Source organism: Pristiophorus japonicus, chromosome 5, assembly GCF_044704955.1.
Source record: "Pristiophorus japonicus isolate sPriJap1 chromosome 5, sPriJap1.hap1, whole genome shotgun sequence".
Classification (NCBI taxonomy): domain Eukaryota; kingdom Metazoa; phylum Chordata; class Chondrichthyes; family Pristiophoridae; genus Pristiophorus; species Pristiophorus japonicus.
This window is the reverse complement of record NC_091981.1, coordinates 263649857-263668498: the sequence shown is the minus strand read 5'-3', so window position 1 is coordinate 263668498 and position 18642 is coordinate 263649857. Positions and strand designations below refer to the sequence as shown.

The following is an 18642-nucleotide window of genomic DNA, read 5'->3' as shown; positions in this document are numbered from 1 at the left end:
TTAGACAGTACTCCACGTGTGACTATTACTTGTGGGCCAGCTCTCAAAATTCAGAATGAGAATTTCAAATGCATGCTCAAAATGGCAACCTACCTTGTGAAGCGGACTCCTCTTACTGAGGGGAGAGTTGTCCCTGGGGTAATACTGGTGCAGTAAAAATGCTCAGTGTTATTGTACCTGCATTTGTTGCTCGCTTACTAATTCCTCTTCCTCATTTTAATAATGGAGTGTGACTGGCAGCCTCGAAGGAACACCAATCCTTACCCCTTTGTGAGACACATTGTCAAAATCAACAGTAACGACGCCGGCCGAAAAAACAAAAAAAAGCAACCACTGGAGCCTACCTTGTAAAACCTATTTATGTTTGAAGCAAAATGCATGAGAGGGATGATGAAGCTGTTCCCTTTAAGAGGCCTGTTTCAGCAGGTGAGTTCCCAGTTGTGACCAATACTTGTGATCCAGGACTAAGGTTGCCAACTCTGATGGGACATGTACCCAGAGGTGTTGGCACAGGACCTCCAGCCTCCAAGCACCCCGCCCAGTCAACAGCAGTTTTCCCCCATCTCCTATATTTATATAGAATCATACAATGGTTACAGCACAGCAGGAGACCATACGGCCTGTCGAGCCTGTGCCGGCTCTCTGCAAGAACACTTCAGCTAGACCCACTCCCCCGCCCTTTCCCCGTAGCCCTGCAATTTGTTTTCCTTCAGGTACTTATCTAATTCAATTTTGAAGGTCACAGTTGAATCTGCCTCCAACATCCCTTCCTCAGTGAATTCCAGATCCTAACCACTCGCTGCTTAAAAATGTTTTTCCTCATGTGAAGGATAAGGGGTTAGCCATTTAGGACCGAGATGTGGAGAAACTTCTTTACTCAGAGAATTGTGAACCTGTGGAATTCTCTTCCACAGAAAGTTGTTGAGGCCAGTTTGGTAGATATATTCAAAAGGGAGTTAGATGTGGCCCTTACGGCAAAAGGGATCAAGAGATATGGAGAAAAAGCAGGAATGGGGTACTGAAGTTGCATGATCAGCCATGATCATATTGAATGGTGGTGCAGGCTCGAAGGGCTGAAAGGCCTACGCCTGCACCTACTTTCTATGTTTCTATGTTTCTACAAACAGAGTTGGGTCACAGATCAGCCGTGATCTGAATAAATGGTGGAACAGGCTGGAGGGCGGTAAATGGTTGACTTCTATTCCTATGATAATTATGAAATGCTCGGGGTTGAAATTCAGTTTCTACCACCACCTGTTACTGCGAGCGGGAGGCGGCTAACGTACGGCAAATGCCGACCTTCGACGGTAAGCGGCGTCCACACCTGCGCAGAAATTCAGTTGGTTCTTTCGCAGAGGTGCCAATAGCTAACGCTGCGCCGGTTAACGCCACCAGTGTGTGATGTCATCCTGCACCTAACGCTCGGCGGTAAAATCACCTCCTCACAAACGGTGGTACCGAATTTCGACCCCGAGTGTTTTATGGTACTGCATGAAAGTGGAGTTGAGATTCACGATTTAAAAGCAACGCCCAAACAGGGACTTGAACCCTGGGCCCTCAGATTAAAAGTCTGATGCTCTACCGACTGAGCTATCCGGGCTCTGCTCAAACTTTGCCCATCGCAGAATTAAATCCCAGTCTCCTGTATGATAGGCAGGAATATTGATCACTGTACTAACGAGGAACTTGGCTATGTTACACTCGGAAGTCACGCTGACATAATTGACTTTTATGACAATACATTAATTATATGGTCACCATTACTGATACTAACTATTCTGGTCAAAGATCGCCCGAAGTGGAGGAAGAGCCTCCAGGAGGGCGCTGAGCACCCCGAGTCTCGTCACCTAGAGCATCCAGAAAACAAGCGCAGACAGAGGAAGGAGCGTGCGGCAAACCAGACTCCCCACCCACCCTTTCCTTCAACGACTGTCTGTCCCACCTGTGACAGAGACTGTCATTCCCGTATTGGACTGTACATTCACCTGAGAACTCACTTTTCAAGTGGAAGCAATTCTTAAACATGTGTGGATGTTTAAGTCTGTGGGTGGGTGAGAATCATTAGACAGTACTCCACGTGTGACTATTACTTGTGGGCCAGCTCTCAAAATTCAGAATGAGAATTTCAAATGGATGCTCAAAATGGCAACCTACCTTGTGAAGCGGACTCCTCTTACCCAGGGGAGAGTTGTCCCTGGGGTAATACTGGTGCAGTAAAAATGCTCAGTGTTATTGTACCTGCATTTGTTGCTCGCTTACTAATTCCTCTTCCTCATTTTAATAATGTAGTGTGACTGGCAGCCTCGAAGGAACACCAATCCTTACCCCTTTGTGAGACACATTGTCAAAATCAACAGTAACGACGCCGGCCGAAAAAACAAAAAAAAGCAACCACTGGAGCCTACCTTGTAAAACCGATTAATGTTTGAAGCAAAATGCATGAGAGGGATGATGAAGCTGTTCCCTTTAAGAGGCCTGTTTCAGCAGGTGAGTTCCCAGTTGTGACCACTACTTGTGATCCAGGACTAAGGTTGCCAACTCTGATGGGACATGTACCCAGAGGTGTTGGCACAGGACCTCCAGCCTCCAAGCACCCCGCCCAGTCAAACAGCAGTTTTCCCCCATCTCCTATGTTTATATAGAATCATAGAATGGTTACAGCACAGCAGGAGACCATACGGCCTGTCGAGCCCGTGCCGGCTCTCTGCAAGAACACTTCAGCTAGACCCACTCCCCCGCCCTTTCCCTGTAGCCCTGCAATTTGTTTTCCTTCAGGTACTTATCTAATTCAATTTTGAAGGTCACAGTTGAATCTGCCTCCAACATCCCTTCCTCAGTGAATTCCAGATCCTAACCACTCGCTGCTTAAAAATGTTTTTCCGAATGTGAAGGATAAGGGGTTAGCCATTTAGGACCGAGATGTGGAGAAACTTCTTTACTCAGAGAATTGTGAACCTGTGGAATTCTCTACCACAGAAAGTTGTTGAGGCCAATTTGTTAGATATATTCAAAAGGGAGTTAGATGTGGCCCTTACGGCTAAAGGGATCAAGAGATATGGAGAAAAAGCAGGAATGGGGTACTGAAGTTACATGATCAGCCATGATCATATTGAATGGTGGTGCAGGCTCGAAGGGCTGAAAGGCCTACGCCTGCACCTACTTTCTATGTTTCTATGTTTCTATAAACAGAGTTGGGTCACAGATCAGCCGTGATCTGAATAAATGGTGGAACAGGCTGGAGGGCGGTAAATGGTTGACTTCTATTCCTATGATAATTATGAAATGCTCGGGGTTGAAATTCAGTTTCTACCGCCACCTGTTACTGCGAGCGGGAGGCGGCTAACGTACGGCAAATGCCGACCTTCGATGGTAAGCGGCGTCCACACCTGCGCAGAAATTCAGTTGGTTCTTTGGCAGAGGTGCCAATAGCTAACGCTGCGCCGGTTAACGCCACCAGTGTGGTGATGTCATCCTGCACCTAACGCTCGGCGGTAAAATCACCTCCTCACAAACGGTGGTACCGAATTTCGACCCCGAGTGTTTTATGGTACTGCATGAAAGTGGAGTTGAGAATCACGATTTAAAAGCAACGCCCGAACAGGGACTTGAACCCTGGGCCCTCAGATTAAAAGTCTGATGCTCTACCGACTGAGCTATCCGGGCTCTGCTCAAACTTTGCCCATCGCAGAATTAAATCCCAGTCTTCTGTATGATAGGCAGGAATATTGATCACTGTACTAACGAGGAACTTGGCTATGTTACACTCGGAAGTCACGCTGACATAATTGACTTTTATGACAATACATTAATTATATGGTCACCATTACTGATACTAACTATTCTGGTCAAAGATCGCCCGAAGAGGAGGAAGAGCCTCCAGGAGGGCGCTGAGCACCCCGAGTCTCGTCACCTAGAGCATCCAGAAAACAAGCGCAGACAGAGGAAGGAGCGTGCGGCAAACCAGACTCCCCACCCACCCTTTCCTTCAACGACTGTCTGTCCCACCTGTGACAGAGACTGTCATTCCCGTATTGGACTGTACATTCACCTGAGAACTCACTTTTCAAGTGGAAGCAATTCTTCCTCGATTTCAAGACACTGCCAATGATGATGACGATGATGATGGTGTGCATGTGTGCATGAGATGTGTGGATGTTTAAGTCTGTGGGTGGGTGAGAATCATTAGACAGTACTCCACGTGTGACTATTACTTGTGGGCCAGCTCTCAAAATTCAGAATGAGAATTTCAAATGGATGCTCAAAATGGCAACCTACCTTGTGAAGCGGACTCCTCTTACCCAGGGGAGAGTTGTCCCTGGGGTAATACTGGTGCAGTAAAAATGCTCAGTGTTATTGTACCTGCATTTGTTGCTCGCTTACTAATTCCTCTTCCTCATTTTAATAATGTAGTGTGACTGGCAGCCTCGAAGGAACACCAATCCTTACCCCTTTGTGAGACACATTGTCAAAATCAACAGTAACGACGCCGGCCGAAAAAACAAAAAAAAGCAATCACTGGAGCCTACCTTGTAAAACCGATTAATGTTTGAAGCAAAATGCATGAGAGGGATGATGAAGCTGTTCCCTTTAAGAGGCCTGTTTCAGCAGGTGAGTTCCCAGTTGTGACCACTACTTGTGATCCAGGACTAAGGTTGCCAACTCTGATGGGACATGTACCCAGAGGTGTTGGCACAGGACCTCCAGCCTCCAAGCACCCCGCCCAGTCAAACAGCAGTTTTCCCCCATCTCCTATGTTTATATAGAATCATAGAATGGTTACAGCACAGCAGGAGACCATACGGCCTGTCGAGCCCGTGCCGGCTCTCTGCAAGAACACTTCAGCTAGACCCACTCCCCCGCCCTTTCCCTGTAGCCCTGCAATTTGTTTTCCTTCAGGTACTTATCTAATTCAATTTTGAAGGTCACAGTTGAATCTGCCTCCAACATCCCTTCCTCAGTGAATTCCAGATCCTAACCACTCGCTGCTTAAAAATGTTTTTCCGAATGTGAAGGATAAGGGGTTAGCCATTTAGGACCGAGATGTGGAGAAACTTCTTTACTCAGAGAATTGTGAACCTGTGGAATTCTCTACCACAGAAAGTTGTTGAGGCCAATTTGTTAGATATATTCAAAAGGGAGTTAGATGTGGCCCTTACGGCTAAAGGGATCAAGAGATATGGAGAAAAAGCAGGAATGGGGTACTGAAGTTACATGATCAGCCATGATCATATTGAATGGTGGTGCAGGCTCGAAGGGCTGAAAGGCCTACGCCTGCACCTACTTTCTATGTTTCTATGTTTCTATAAACAGAGTTGGGTCACAGATCAGCCGTGATCTGAATAAATGGTGGAACAGGCTGGAGGGCGGTAAATGGTTGACTTCTATTCCTATGATAATTATGAAATGCTCGGGGTTGAAATTCAGTTTCTACCACCACCTGTTACTGCGAGCGGGAGGCGGCTAACGTACGGCAAATGCCGACCTTCGACGGTAAGCGGCGTCCACACCTGCGCAGAAATTCAGTTGGTTCTTTGGCAGAGGTGCCAATAGCTAACGCTGCGCCGGTTAACGCCACCAGTGTGGTGATGTCATCCTGCACCTAACGCTCGGCGGTAAAATCACCTCCTCACAAACGGCGGTACCGAATTTCGACCCCGAGTGTTTTATGGTACTGCATGAAAGTGGAGTTGAGATTCACGATTTAAAAGCAACGCCCAAACAGGGACTTGAACCCTGGGCCCTCAGATTAAAAGTCTGATGCTCTACCGACTGAGCTATCCGGGCTCTGCTCAAACTTTGCCCATCGCAGAATTAAATCCCAGTCTCCTGTATGATAGGCAGGAATATTGATCACTGTACTAACGAGGAACTTGGCTATGTTACACTCGGAAGTCACGCTGACATAATTGACTTTTATGACAATACATTAATTATATGGTCACCATTACTGATACTAACTATTCTGGTCAAAGATCGCCCGAAGTGGAGGAAGAGCCTCCAGGAGGGCGCTGAGCACCCCGAGTCTCGTCACCTAGAGCATCCAGAAAACAAGCGCAGACAGAGGAAGGAGCGTGCGGCAAACCAGACTCCCCACCCACCCTTTCCTTCAACGACTGTCTGTCCCACCTGTGACAGAGACTGTCATTCCCGTATTGGACTGTACATTCACCTGAGAACTCACTTTTCAAGTGGAAGCAATTCTTCCTCGATTTCAAGACACTGCCAATGATGATGACGATGATGATGGTGTGCGTGTGTGCATGAGATGTGTGGATGTTTAAGTCTGTGGGTGGGTGAGAATCATTAGACAGTACTCCACGTGTGACTATTACTTGTGGGCCAGCTCTCAAAATTCAGAATGAGAATTTCAAATGGATGCTCAAAATGGCAACCTACCTTGTGAAGCGGACTCCTCTTACCCAGGGGAGAGTTGTCCCTGGGGTAATACTGGTGCAGTAAAAATGCTCAGTGTTATTGTACCTGCATTTGTTGCTCGCTTACTAATTCCTCTTCCTCATTTTAATAATGTAGTGCGACTGGTAGCCTCGAAGGAACACCAATCCTTACCCCTTTGTGAGGCACATTGTCAAAATCAACAGTAACGACGCCGGCCGAAAAAACAAAAAAAAGCAACCACTGGAGCCTACCTTGTAAAACCTATTAATGTTTGAAGCAAAATGCATGAGAGGGATGATGAAGCTGTTCCCTTTAAGAGGCCTGTTTCAGCAGGTGAGTTCCCAGTTGTGACCACTACTTGTGATCCAGGACTAAGGTTGCCAATGCTGATGGGACATGTACCCAGAGGCGTTGGCACAGGACCTCCAGCCTCCAAGCACCCCGCCCAGTCAAACAGCAGTTTTCCCCCATCTCCTATATTTATATAGAATCATAGAATGGTTACAGCACAGCAGGAGACCATACGGCCTGTCGGGCCCGTGCCGGCTCTCTGCAAGAACACTTCAGCTAGACCCACTCCCCCGCCCTTTCCCCGTAGCCCTGCAATTTGTTTTCCTTCAGGTACTTATCTAATTCAATTTTGAAGGTCACAGTTGAATCTGCCTCCAAAATCCCTTCCTCAGTGAATTCCAGATCCTAACCACTCGCTGCTTAAAAATGTTTTTCCTCATGTGAAGGATAAGGGGTTAGCCATTTAGGACCAAGATGTGGAGAAACTTCTTTACTCAGAGAATTGTGAACCTGTGGAATTCTCTACCACAGAAAGTTGTTGAGGCCAATTTGTTAGATATATTCAAAAGGGAGTTAGATGTGGCCCTTACGGCAAAAGGGATCAAGAGATATGGAGAAAAAGCAGGAATGGGGTACTGAAGTTACATGATCAGCCATGATCATATTGAATGGTGGTGCAGGCTCGAAGGGCTGAAAGGCCTACACCAGCACCTACTTTCTATGTTTCTATGTTTCTATAAACAGAGTTGGGTCACAGATCAGCCGTGATCTGAATAAATGGTGGAACAGGCTCGAGGGCGGTAAATGGTTGACTTCTATTCCTATGATAATTATGAAATGCTCGGGGTCGAAATTCAGTTTCTACCACCACCTGTTACTGCGAGCGGGAGGCGGCTAACGTACGGCAAATGCCGACCTTCGATGGTAAGCGGCGTCCACACCTGCGCAGAAATTCAGTTGGTTCTTGGCAGAGGTGCCAATAGCTAACGCTGCGCCGGTTAACGCCACCAGTGTGGTGATGTCATCCTGCACCTAATGCTCGGCGGTAAAATCTCCTCCTCACAAACGGTGGTACCGAATTTCGACCCCGAGTGTTTTATGGTACTGCATGAAAGTGGAGTTGAGAATCACGATTTAAAAGCAACGCCCGAACAGGGACTTGAACCCTGGGCCCTCAGATTAAAAGTCTGATGCTCTACCGACTGAGCTATCCGGGCTCTGCTCAAACTTTGCCCATCGCAGAATTAAATCCCAGTCTTCTGTATGATAGGCAGGAATATTGATCACTGAACTAACGAGGAACTTGGCTATGTTACACTCGGAAGTCACGCTGACAAAATTGACTTTTATGACAATACATTAATTATATGGTCACCATTACTGATACTAACTATTCTGGTCAAAGATCGCCCGAAGTGGAGGAAGAGCCTCCAGGAAGTCGCTGAGCACCCCGAGTCTCGTCACCGAGAGCATCCAGAAAACAAGCGCAGACAGAGGAAGGAGCGTGCGGCAAACCAGACTCCCCACCCACCCTTTCCTTCAACGACTGTCTGTCCCACCTGTGACAGAGACTGTCATTCCCGTATTGGACTGTACATTCACCTGAGAACTCACTTTTAAAGTGGAAGCAATTCTTCCTCGATTTCAAGACACTGCCAATGATGATGATGATGATGATGGTGTGCGTGTGTGCATGAGATGTGTGGATGTTTAAGTCTGTGGGTGGGTGAGAATCATTAGACAGTACTCCACGTGTGACTATTACTTGTGGGCCAGCTCTCAAAATTCAGAATGAGAATTTCAAATGGATGCTCAAAATGGCAACCTACCTTGTGAAGCGGACTCCTCTTACCCAGGGGAGAGTTGTCCCTGGGGTAATACTGGTGCGGTAAAAATGCTCAGTGTTATTGTACCTGCATTTGTTGCTCGCTTACTAATTCCTCTTCCTCATTTTAATAATGTAGTGTGACTGGCAGCCTCGAAGGAACACCAATCCTTACCCCTTTGTGAGACACATTGTCAAAATCAACAGTAACGACGCCGGCCGAAAAAACAAAAAAAAGCAACCACTGGAGCCTACCTTGTAAAACCTATTTATGTTTGAAGCAAAATGCATGAGAGGGATGATGAAGCTGTTCCCTTTAAGAGGCCTGTTTCAGCAGGTGAGTTCCCAGTTGTGACCACTACTTGTGATCCAGGACTAAGGTTGCCAACTCTGATGGGACATGTACCCAGAGGTGTTGGCACAGGACCTCCAGCCTCCAAGCACCCCGCCCAGTCAAACAGCAGTTTTCCCCCATCTCCTATATTTATATAGAATCATAGAATGGTTACAGCACAGCAGGAGACCATACGGCCTGTCGAGCCCGTGCCGGCTCTCTGCAAGAACACTTCAGCTAGACCCACTCCCCCGCCCTTTCCCCGTAGCCCTGCAATTTGTTTTCCTTCAGGTACTTATCTAATTCAATTTTGAAGGTCACAGTTGAATCTGCCTCCAACAACCCTTCCTCAGTGAATTCCAGATCCTAACCACTCGCTGCTTAAAAATGTTTTTCCTCATGTGAAGGATAAGGGGTTAGCCATTTAGGATCGAGATGTGGAGAAACTTCTTTACTCAGAGAATTGTGAACCTGTGGAATTCTCTACCACAGAAAGTTGTTGAGGCCAATTTGTTAGATATATTCAAAAGGGAGTTAGATGTGGCCCTTACGGCAAAAGGGATCAAGAGATATGGAGAAAAAGCAGGAATGGGGTACTGAAGTTACATGATCAGCCATGATCATATTGAATGGTGGTGCAAGCTCGAAGGGCTGAAAGGCCTACACCTGCACCTACTTTCTATGTTTCTATGTTTCTATAAACAGAGTTGGGTTACAGATCAGCCGTGATCTGAATAAATGGTGGAACAGGCTCGAGGGCGGTAAATGGTTGACTTCTATTCCTATGATAATTATGAAATGCTCGGGGTCGAAATTCAGTTTCTACCGCCACCTGTTACTGCGAGCGGGAGGCGGCTAACGTACGGCAAATGCCGACCTTCGATGGTAAGCGGCGTCCACACCTGCGCAGAAATTCAGTTGGTTCTTTGGCAGAGGTGCCAATAGCTAACGCTGCGCCGGTTAACGCCACCAGTGTGGTGATGTCATCCTGCACCTAACGCTCGGCGGTAAAATCACCTCCTCACAAACGGTGGTACCGAATTTCGACCCCGAGTGTTTTATGGTACTGCATGAAAGTGGAGTTGAGATTCACGATTTAAAAGCAACGCCCGAACAGGGACTTGAACCCTGGGCCCTCAGATTAAAAGTCTGATGCTCTACCGACTGAGCTATCCAGGCTCTGCTCAAACTTTGCCCATCGCAGAATTAAATCCCATTCTTCTGTATGATAGGCAGGAATATTGATCACTGTACTAACGAGGAACTTGGCTCTGTTACACTCGGAAGTCACGCTGACAAAATTGACTTTTATGACAATACATTAATTATATGGTCACCATTACTGATACTAACTATTCTGGTCAAAGATCGCCCGAAGTGGAGGAAGAGCCTCCAGGAGGGCACTGAGCACCCCGAGTCTCGTCACCGAGAGCATCCAGAAAACAAGCGCAGACAGAGGAAGGAGCGTGCGGCAAACCAGACTCCCCACCCACCCTTTCCTTCAACGACTGTCTGTCCCACCTGTGACAGAGACTGTAATTCCCGTATTGGACTGTACATTCACCTGAGAACTCACTTTTAAAGTGGAAGCAATTCTTCCTCGATTTCAAGACACTGCCAATGATGATGATGATGATGATGGTGTGCGTGTGTGCATGAGATGTGTGGATGTTTAAGTCTGTGGGTGGGTGAGAATCATTAGACAGTACTCCACGTGTGACTATTACTTGTGGGCCAGCTCTCAAAATTCAGAATGAGAATTTCAAATGGATGCTCAAAATGGCAACTTACCTTGTGAAGCGGACTCCTCTTACCCAGGGGAGAGTTGTCCCTGGGGTAATACTGGTGCAGTAAAAATGCTCAGTTTTATCGTACCTGCATTTGTTGCTCGCTTACTAATTCCTCTTCCTCATGTTAATAATGTAGTGTGACTGGCAGCCTCGAAGGAACACCAATCCTTACCCCTTTGTGAGACACATTGTCAAAATGTACAGTAACGACGCCGGCCGAAAAAACCAAAAAAAGTAACCACTGGAGCCTACCTTGTAAAACCTATTAATGTTTGAAGCAAAATGCATGAGAGGGATGATGAAGCTGTTCCCTTTAAGAGGCCTGTTTCAGCAGGTGAGTTCCCAGTTGTGACCACTACTTGTGATCCAGGACTAAGGTTGCCAACTCTGATGGGACATGTACCCAGAGATGTTGGCACAGGACCTCCAGCCTCCAAGCACCACGCTCAGTCAAACAGCAGTTTTCCCCCATCTCCTATATTTATATAGAATCATAGAATGGTTACAGCACAGCAGGAGACCATACGGCCTGTCGAGCCCGTGCCGGCTCTCTGCAAGAACACTTCAGCTAGACCCACTCCCCCGCCCTTTCCCCGTAGCCCTGCAATTTGTTTTCCTTCAGGTACTTATCTAATTCAATTTTGAAGGTCACAGTTGAATCTGCCTCCAACATCCCTTCCTCAGTGAATTCCAGATCCTAACCACTCGCTGCTTAAAAATGTTTTTCCTCATGTGAAGGATAAGGGGTTAGCCATTTAGGATCGAGATGTGGAGAAACTTCTTTACTCAGAGAATTGTGAACCTGTGGAATTCTCTACCACAGAAAGTTGTTGAGGCCAATTTGTTAGATATATTCAAAAGGGAGTTAGATGTGGCCCTTACGGCAAAAGGGATCAAGAGATATGAAGAAAAAGCAGGAATGGGGTACTGAAGTTACATGATCAGCCATGATCATATTGAATGGTGGTGCAGGCTCGAAGGGCTGAAAGGCCTACGCCTGCACCTACTTACTATGTTTCTATGTTTCTATAAACAGAGTTGGGTCACAGATCAGCCGTGATCTGAATAAATGGTGGAACAGGCTCGAGGGCGGTAAATGGTTGACTTCTATTCCTATGATAATTATGAAATGCTCGGGGTCGAAATTCAGTTTCTACCACCACCTGTTACTGCGCGCGGGAGGTAGCTAACGTACGGCAAATGCCGACCTTCGATGGTAAGCGGCGTCCACACCTGCGCAGAAATTCAGTTGGTTCTTTGGCAGAGGTGCCAATAGCTAACGCTGCGCCGGTTAACGCCACCAGTGTGGTGATGTCATCCTGCACCTCATGCTCGGCGGTAAAATCTCCTCCTCACAAACGGTGGTACCGAATTTCGACCCCGAGTGTTTTATGGTACTGCATGAAAGTGGAGTTGAGATTCACGATTTAAAAGCAACGCCCGAACAGGGACTTGAACCCTGGGCCCTCAGATTAAAAGTCTGATGCTCTACCGACTGAGCTATCCAGGCTCTGCTCAAACTTTGCCCATCGCAGAATTAAATCCCATTCTTCTGTATGATAGGCAGGAATATTGATCACTGTACTAACGAGGAACTTGGCTCTGTTACACTCGGAAGTCACGCTGACAAAATTGACTTTTATGACAATACATTAATTATATGGTCACCATTACTGATACTAACTATTCTGGTCAAAGATCGCCCGAAGTGGAGGAAGAGCCTCCAGGAGGGCACTGAGCACCCCGAGTCTCGTCACCGAGAGCATCCAGAAAACAAGCGCAGACAGAGGAAGGAGCGTGCGGCAAACCAGACTCCCCACCCACCCTTTCCTTCAACGACTGTCTGTCCCACCTGTGACAGAGACTGTCATTCCCGTATTGGACTGTACATTCACCTGAGAACTCACTTTTAAAGTGGAAGCAATTCTTCCTCGATTTCAAGACACTGCCAATGATGATGATGATGATGATGGTGTGCGTGTGTGCATGAGATGTGTGGATGTTTAAGTCTGTGGGTGGGTGAGAATCATTAGACAGTACTCCACGTGTGACTATTACTTGTGGGCCAGCTCTCAAAATTCAGAATGAGAATTTCAAATGGATGCTCAAAATGGCAACTTACCTTGTGAAGCGGACTCCTCTTACCCAGGGGAGAGTTGTCCCTGGGGTAATACTGGTGCAGTAAAAATGCTCAGTTTTATCGTACCTGCATTTGTTGCTCGCTTACTAATTCCTCTTCCTCATGTTAATAATGTAGTGTGACTGGCAGCCTCGAAGGAACACCAATCCTTACCCCTTTGTGAGACACATTGTCAAAATGTACAGTAACGACGCCGGCCGAAAAAACCAAAAAAAGTAACCACTGGAGCCTACCTTGTAAAACCTATTAATGTTTGAAGCAAAATGCATGAGAGGGATGATGAAGCTGTTCCCTTTAAGAGGCCTGTTTCAGCAGGTGAGTTCCCAGTTGTGACCACTACTTGTGATCCAGGACTAAGGTTGCCAACTCTGATGGGACATGTACCCAGAGGTGTTGGCACAGGACCTCCAGCCTCCAAGCACCACGCTCAGTCAAACAGCAGTTTTCCCCCATCTCCTATATTTATATAGAATCATAGAATGGTTACAGCACAGCAGGAGACCATACGGCCTGTCGAGCCCGTGCCGGCTCTCTGCAAGAACACTTCAGCTAGACCCACTCCCCCGCCCTTTCCCCGTAGCCCTGCAATTTGTTTTCCTTCAGGTACTTATCTAATTCAATTTTGAAGGTCACAGTTGAATCTGCCTCCAACATCCCTTCCTCAGTGAATTCCAGATCCTAACCACTCGCTGCTTAAAAATGTTTTTCCTCATGTGAAGGATAAGGGGTTAGCCATTTAGGATCGAGATGTGGAGAAACTTCTTTACTCAGAGAATTGTGAACCTGTGGAATTCTCTACCACAGAAAGTTGTTGAGGCCAATTTGTTAGATATATTCAAAAGGGAGTTAGATGTGGCCCTTACGGCAAAAGGGATCAAGAGATATGAAGAAAAAGCAGGAATGGGGTACTGAAGTTACATGATCAGCCATGATCATATTGAATGGTGGTGCAGGCTCGAAGGGCTGAAAGGCCTACGCCTGCACCTACTTACTATGTTTCTATGTTTCTATAAACAGAGTTGGGTCACAGATCAGCCATGATCTGAATAAATGGTGGAACAGGCTCGAGGGCGGTAAATGGTTGACTTCTATTCCTATGATAATTATGAAATGCTCGGGGTCGAAATTCAGTTTCTACCACCACCTGTTACTGCGCGCGGGAGGTAGCTAACGTACGGCAAATGCCGACCTTCGATGGTAAGCGGCGTCCACACCTGCGCAGAAATTCAGTTGGTTCTTTGGCAGAGGTGCCAATAGCTAACGCTGCGCCGGTTAACGCCACCAGTGTGGTGATGTCATCCTGCACCTCATGCTCGGCGGTAAAATCTCCTCCTCACAAACGGTGGTACCGAATTTCGACCCCGAGTGTTTTATGGTACTGCATGAAAGTGGAGTTGAGATTCACGATTTAAAAGCAACGCCCGAACAGGGACTTGAACCCTGGGCCCTCAGATTAAAAGTCTGATGCTCTACCGACTGAGCTATCCGGGCTCTGCTCAAACTTTGCCCATCGCAGAATTAAATCCCAGTCTTCTGTATGATAGGCAGGAATATTGATCACTGAACTAACGAGGAACTTGGCTATGTTACACTCGGAAGTCACGCTGACAAAATTGACTTTTATGACAATACATTAATTATATGGTCACCATTACTGATACTAACTATTCTGGTCAAAGATCGCCCGAAGTGGAGGAAGAGCCTCCAGGAGGGCGCTGAGCACCCCGAGTCTCGTCACCGAGAGCATCCAGAAAACAAGCGCAGACAGAGGAAGGAGCGTGCGGCAAACCAGACTCCCCACCCACCCTTTCCTTCAACGACTGTCTGTCCCACCTGTGACAGAGACTGTAATTCCCGTATTGGACTGTACATTCACCTGAGAACTCACTTTTAAAGTGGAAGCAATTCTTCCTCGATTTCAAGACACTGCCAATGATGATGATGATGATGATGGTGTGCGTGTGTGCATGAGATGTGTGGATGTTTAAGTCTGTGGGTGGGTGAGAATCATTAGACAGTACTCCACGTGTGACTATTACTTGTGGGCCAGCTCTCAAAATTCAGAATGAGAATTTCAAATGGATGCTCAAAATGGCAACCTACCTTGTGAAGCGGACTCCTCTTACCCAGGGGAGAGTTGTCCCTGGGGTAATACTGGTGCAGTAAAAATGCTCAGTGTTATTGTACCTGCATTTGTTGCTCGCTTACTAATTCCTCTTCCTCATTTTAATAATGTAGTGTGACTGGCAGCCTCGAAGGAACACCAATCCTTACCCCTTTGTGAGACACATTGTCAAAATCAACAGTAACGACGCCGGCCGAAAAAACAAAAAAAAGCAACCACTGGAGCCTACCTTGTAAAACCTATTTATGTTTGAAGCAAAATGCATGAGAGGGATGATGAAGCTGTTCCCTTTAAGAGGCCTGTTTCAGCAGGTGAGTTCCCAGTTGTGACCACTACTTGTGATCCAGGACTAAGGTTGCCAACTCTGATGGGACATGTACCCAGAGGTGTTGGCACAGGACCTCCAGCCTCCAAGCACCCCGCCCAGTCAAACAGCAGTTTTCCCCCATCTCCTATATTTATATAGAATCATAGAATGGTTACAGCACAGCAGGAGACCATACGGCCTGTCGAGCCCGTGCCGGCTCTCTGCAAGAACACTTCAGCTAGACCCACTCCCCCGCCCTTTCCCCGTAGCCCTGCAATTTGTTTTCCTTCAGGTACTTATCTAATTCAATTTTGAAGGTCACAGTTGAATCTGCCTCCAACATCCCTTCCTCAGTGAATTCCAGATCCTAACCACTCGCTGCTTAAAAATGTTTTTCCTCATGTGAAGGATAAGGGGTTAGCCATTTAGGACCGAGATGTGGAGAAACTTCTTTACTCAGAGAATTGTGAACCTGTGGAATTCTCTACCACAGAAAGTTGTTGAGGCCAATTTGTTAGATATATTCAAAAGGGAGTTAGATGTGGCCCTTACGGCAAAAGGGATCAAGAGATATGGAGAAAAAGCAGGAATGGGGTACTGAAGTTACATGATCAGCCATGATCATATTGAATGGTGGTGCAGGCTCGAAGGGCTGAAAGGCCTACACCTGCACCTACTTTCTATGTTTCTATGTTTCTATAAACAGAGTTGGGTCACAGATCAGCCATGATCTGAATAAATGGTGGAACAGGCTCGAGGGCGGTAAATGGTTGACTTCTATTCCTATGATAATTATGAAATGCTCGGGGTCGAAATTCAGTTTCTACCACCACCTGTTACTGCGCGCGGGAGGTAGCTAACGTACGGCAAATGCCGACCTTCGATGGTAAGCGGCGTCCACACCTGCGCAGAAATTCAGTTGGTTCTTTGGCAGAGGTGCCAATAGCTAACGCTGCGCCGGTTAACGCCACCAGTGTGGTGATGTCATCCTGCACCGAACGCTCGGCGGTAAAATCACCTCCTCACAAACGGTGGTACCGAATTTCGACCCCGAGTGTTTTATGGCACTGCATGAAAGTGGAGTTGAGATTCACGATTTAAAAGCAACGCCCGAACAGGGACTTGAACCCTGAGCCCTCAGATTAAAAGTCTGATGCTCTACCGACTGAGCTATCCGGGCTCTGCTCAAACTTTGCCCATCGCAGAATTAAATCCCAGTCTTCTGTATGATAGGCAGGAATATTGATCACTGAACTAACGAGGAACTTGGCTATGTTACACTCGGAAGTCACGCTGACAAAATTGACTTTTATGACAATACATTAATTATATGGTCACCATTACTGATACTAACTATTCTGGTCAAAGATCGCCCGAAGTGGAGGAAGAGCCTCCAGGAGGGCGCTGAGCACCCCGAGTCTCGTCACCGAGAGCATCCAGAAAACAAGCGCAGACAGAGGAAGGAGCGTGCGGCAAACCAGACTCCCCACCCACCCTTTCCTTCAACGACTGTCTGTCCCACCTGTGACAGAGACTGTAATTCCCGTATTGGACTGTACATTCACCTGAGAACTCACTTTTAAAGTGGAAGCAATTCTTCCTCGATTTCAAGACACTGCCAATGATGATGATGATGATGATGGTGTGCGTGTGTGCATGAGATGTGTGGATGTTTAAGTCTGTGGGTGGGTGAGAATCATTAGACAGTACTCCACGTGTGACTATTACTTGTGGGCCAGCTCTCAAAATTCAGAATGAGAATTTCAAATGGATGCTCAAAATGGCAACCTACCTTGTGAAGCGGACTCCTCTGACCCAGGGGAGAGTTGTCCCTGGGGTAATACTGGTGCAGTAAAAATGCTCAGTGTTATTGTACCTGCATTTGTTGCTCGCTTACTAATTCCTCTTCCTCATTTTAATAATGTAGTGTGACTGGCAGCCTCGAAAGAACACCAATCCTTACCCCTTTGTGAGACACATTGTCAAAATCAACAGTAACGACGCCGGCCGAAAAAACAAAAAAAAGCAACCACTGGAGCCTACCTTGTAAAACCTATTTATGTTTGAAGCAAAATGCATGAGAGGGATGATGAAGCTGTTCCCTTTAAGAGGCCTGTTTCAGCAGGTGAGTTCCCAGTTGTGACCACTACTTGTGATCCAGGACTAAGGTTGCCAACTCTGATGGGACATGTACCCAGAGGTGTTGGCACAGGACCTCCAGCCTCCAAGCACCCCGCCCAGTCAAACAGCAGTTTTCCCCCATCTCCTATATTTATATAGAATCATAGAATGGTTACAGCACAGCAGGAGACCATACGGCCTGTCGAGCCCGTGCCGGCTCTCTGCAAGAACACTTCAGCTAGACCCACTCCCCCGCCCTTTCCCCGTAGCCCTGCAATTTGTTTTCCTTCAGGTACTTATCTAATTCAATTTTGAAGGTCACAGTTGAATCTGCCTCCAACATCCCTTCCTCAGTGAATTCCAGATCCTAACCACTCGCTGCTTAAAAATGTTTTTCCTCATGTGAAGGATAAGGGGTTAGCCATTTAGGACCGAGAATTGTGAACCTGTGGAATTCTCTACCACAGAAAGTTGTTGAGGCCAATTTGTTAGATATATTCAAAAGGGAGTTAGATGTGGCCCTTACGGCAAAAGGGATCAAGAGATATGGAGAAAAAGCAGGAATGGGGTACTGAAGTTACATGATCAGCCATGATCATATTGAATGGTGGTGCAGGCTCGAAGGGCTGAAAGGCCTACGCCTGCACCTACTTTCTATGTTTCTATGTTTCTATAAACAGAGTTGGGTCACAGATCAGCCATGATCTGAATAAATGGTGGAACAGGCTCGAGGGCGGTAAATGGTTGACTTCTATTCCTATGATAATTATGAAATGCTCGGGGTCGAAATTCAGTTTCTACCACCACCTGTTACTGCGAGCGGGAGGCGGCTAACGTACGGCAAATGCCGACCTTCGATGGTAAGCGGCGTCCACACCTGCGCAGAAATTCAGTTGGTTCTTTGGCAGAGGTGCCAATAGCTAACGCTGCGCCGGTTAACGCCACCAGTGTGGTGATGTCATCCTGCACCTAACGCTCGGCGGTAAAATCACCTCCTCACAAACGGTGGTACCGAATTTCGACCCCGAGTGTTTTATGGCACTGCATGAAAGTGGAGTTGAGATTCACGATTTAAAAGCAACGCCCGAACAGGGACTTGAACCCTGGGCCCTCAGATTAAAAGTCTGATGCTCTACCGACTGAGCTATCCGGGCTCTGCTCAAACTTTGCCCATCGCAGAATTAAATCCCAGTCTTCTGTATGATAGGCAGGAATATTGATCACTGAACTAACGAGGAACTTGGCTATGTTACACTCGGAAGTCACGCTGACAAAATTGACTTTTATGACAATACATTAATTATATGGTCACC

At 46.9% G+C, this 18642-nt stretch overlaps 9 non-coding genes across 9 annotated transcripts; all 9 read right to left on the bottom strand.

Annotated features, from left to right (window-relative positions):
* Positions 1-1527: 1527 nt before the first annotated feature.
* Positions 1528-1600, bottom strand: trnak-uuu (transfer RNA lysine (anticodon UUU)). Its single transcript has one exon. It is a non-coding gene; the product is annotated as a tRNA-Lys (tRNA).
* Positions 1601-3590: 1990 nt separating this feature from the next.
* Positions 3591-3663, bottom strand: trnak-uuu (transfer RNA lysine (anticodon UUU)). Its single transcript has one exon. It is a non-coding gene; the product is annotated as a tRNA-Lys (tRNA).
* Positions 3664-5711: 2048 nt separating this feature from the next.
* On the bottom strand, positions 5712-5784 carry trnak-uuu (transfer RNA lysine (anticodon UUU)). The gene has a single exon. It is a non-coding gene; the product is annotated as a tRNA-Lys (tRNA).
* A 2047-nt stretch (positions 5785-7831) lies between these two features.
* Positions 7832-7904, bottom strand: trnak-uuu (transfer RNA lysine (anticodon UUU)). Its single transcript has one exon. It is a non-coding gene; the product is annotated as a tRNA-Lys (tRNA).
* A 2048-nt stretch (positions 7905-9952) lies between these two features.
* trnak-uuu (transfer RNA lysine (anticodon UUU)) lies at positions 9953-10025 on the bottom strand. The gene has a single exon. It is a non-coding gene; the product is annotated as a tRNA-Lys (tRNA).
* A 2048-nt stretch (positions 10026-12073) lies between these two features.
* trnak-uuu (transfer RNA lysine (anticodon UUU)) lies at positions 12074-12146 on the bottom strand. The gene has a single exon. It is a non-coding gene; the product is annotated as a tRNA-Lys (tRNA).
* Positions 12147-14194: 2048 nt separating this feature from the next.
* Positions 14195-14267, bottom strand: trnak-uuu (transfer RNA lysine (anticodon UUU)). The gene has a single exon. It is a non-coding gene; the product is annotated as a tRNA-Lys (tRNA).
* A 2048-nt stretch (positions 14268-16315) lies between these two features.
* Positions 16316-16388, bottom strand: trnak-uuu (transfer RNA lysine (anticodon UUU)). The gene has a single exon. It is a non-coding gene; the product is annotated as a tRNA-Lys (tRNA).
* Positions 16389-18410: 2022 nt separating this feature from the next.
* Positions 18411-18483, bottom strand: trnak-uuu (transfer RNA lysine (anticodon UUU)). The gene has a single exon. It is a non-coding gene; the product is annotated as a tRNA-Lys (tRNA).
* Between the last annotated feature and the right edge of the window lie 159 nt (positions 18484-18642).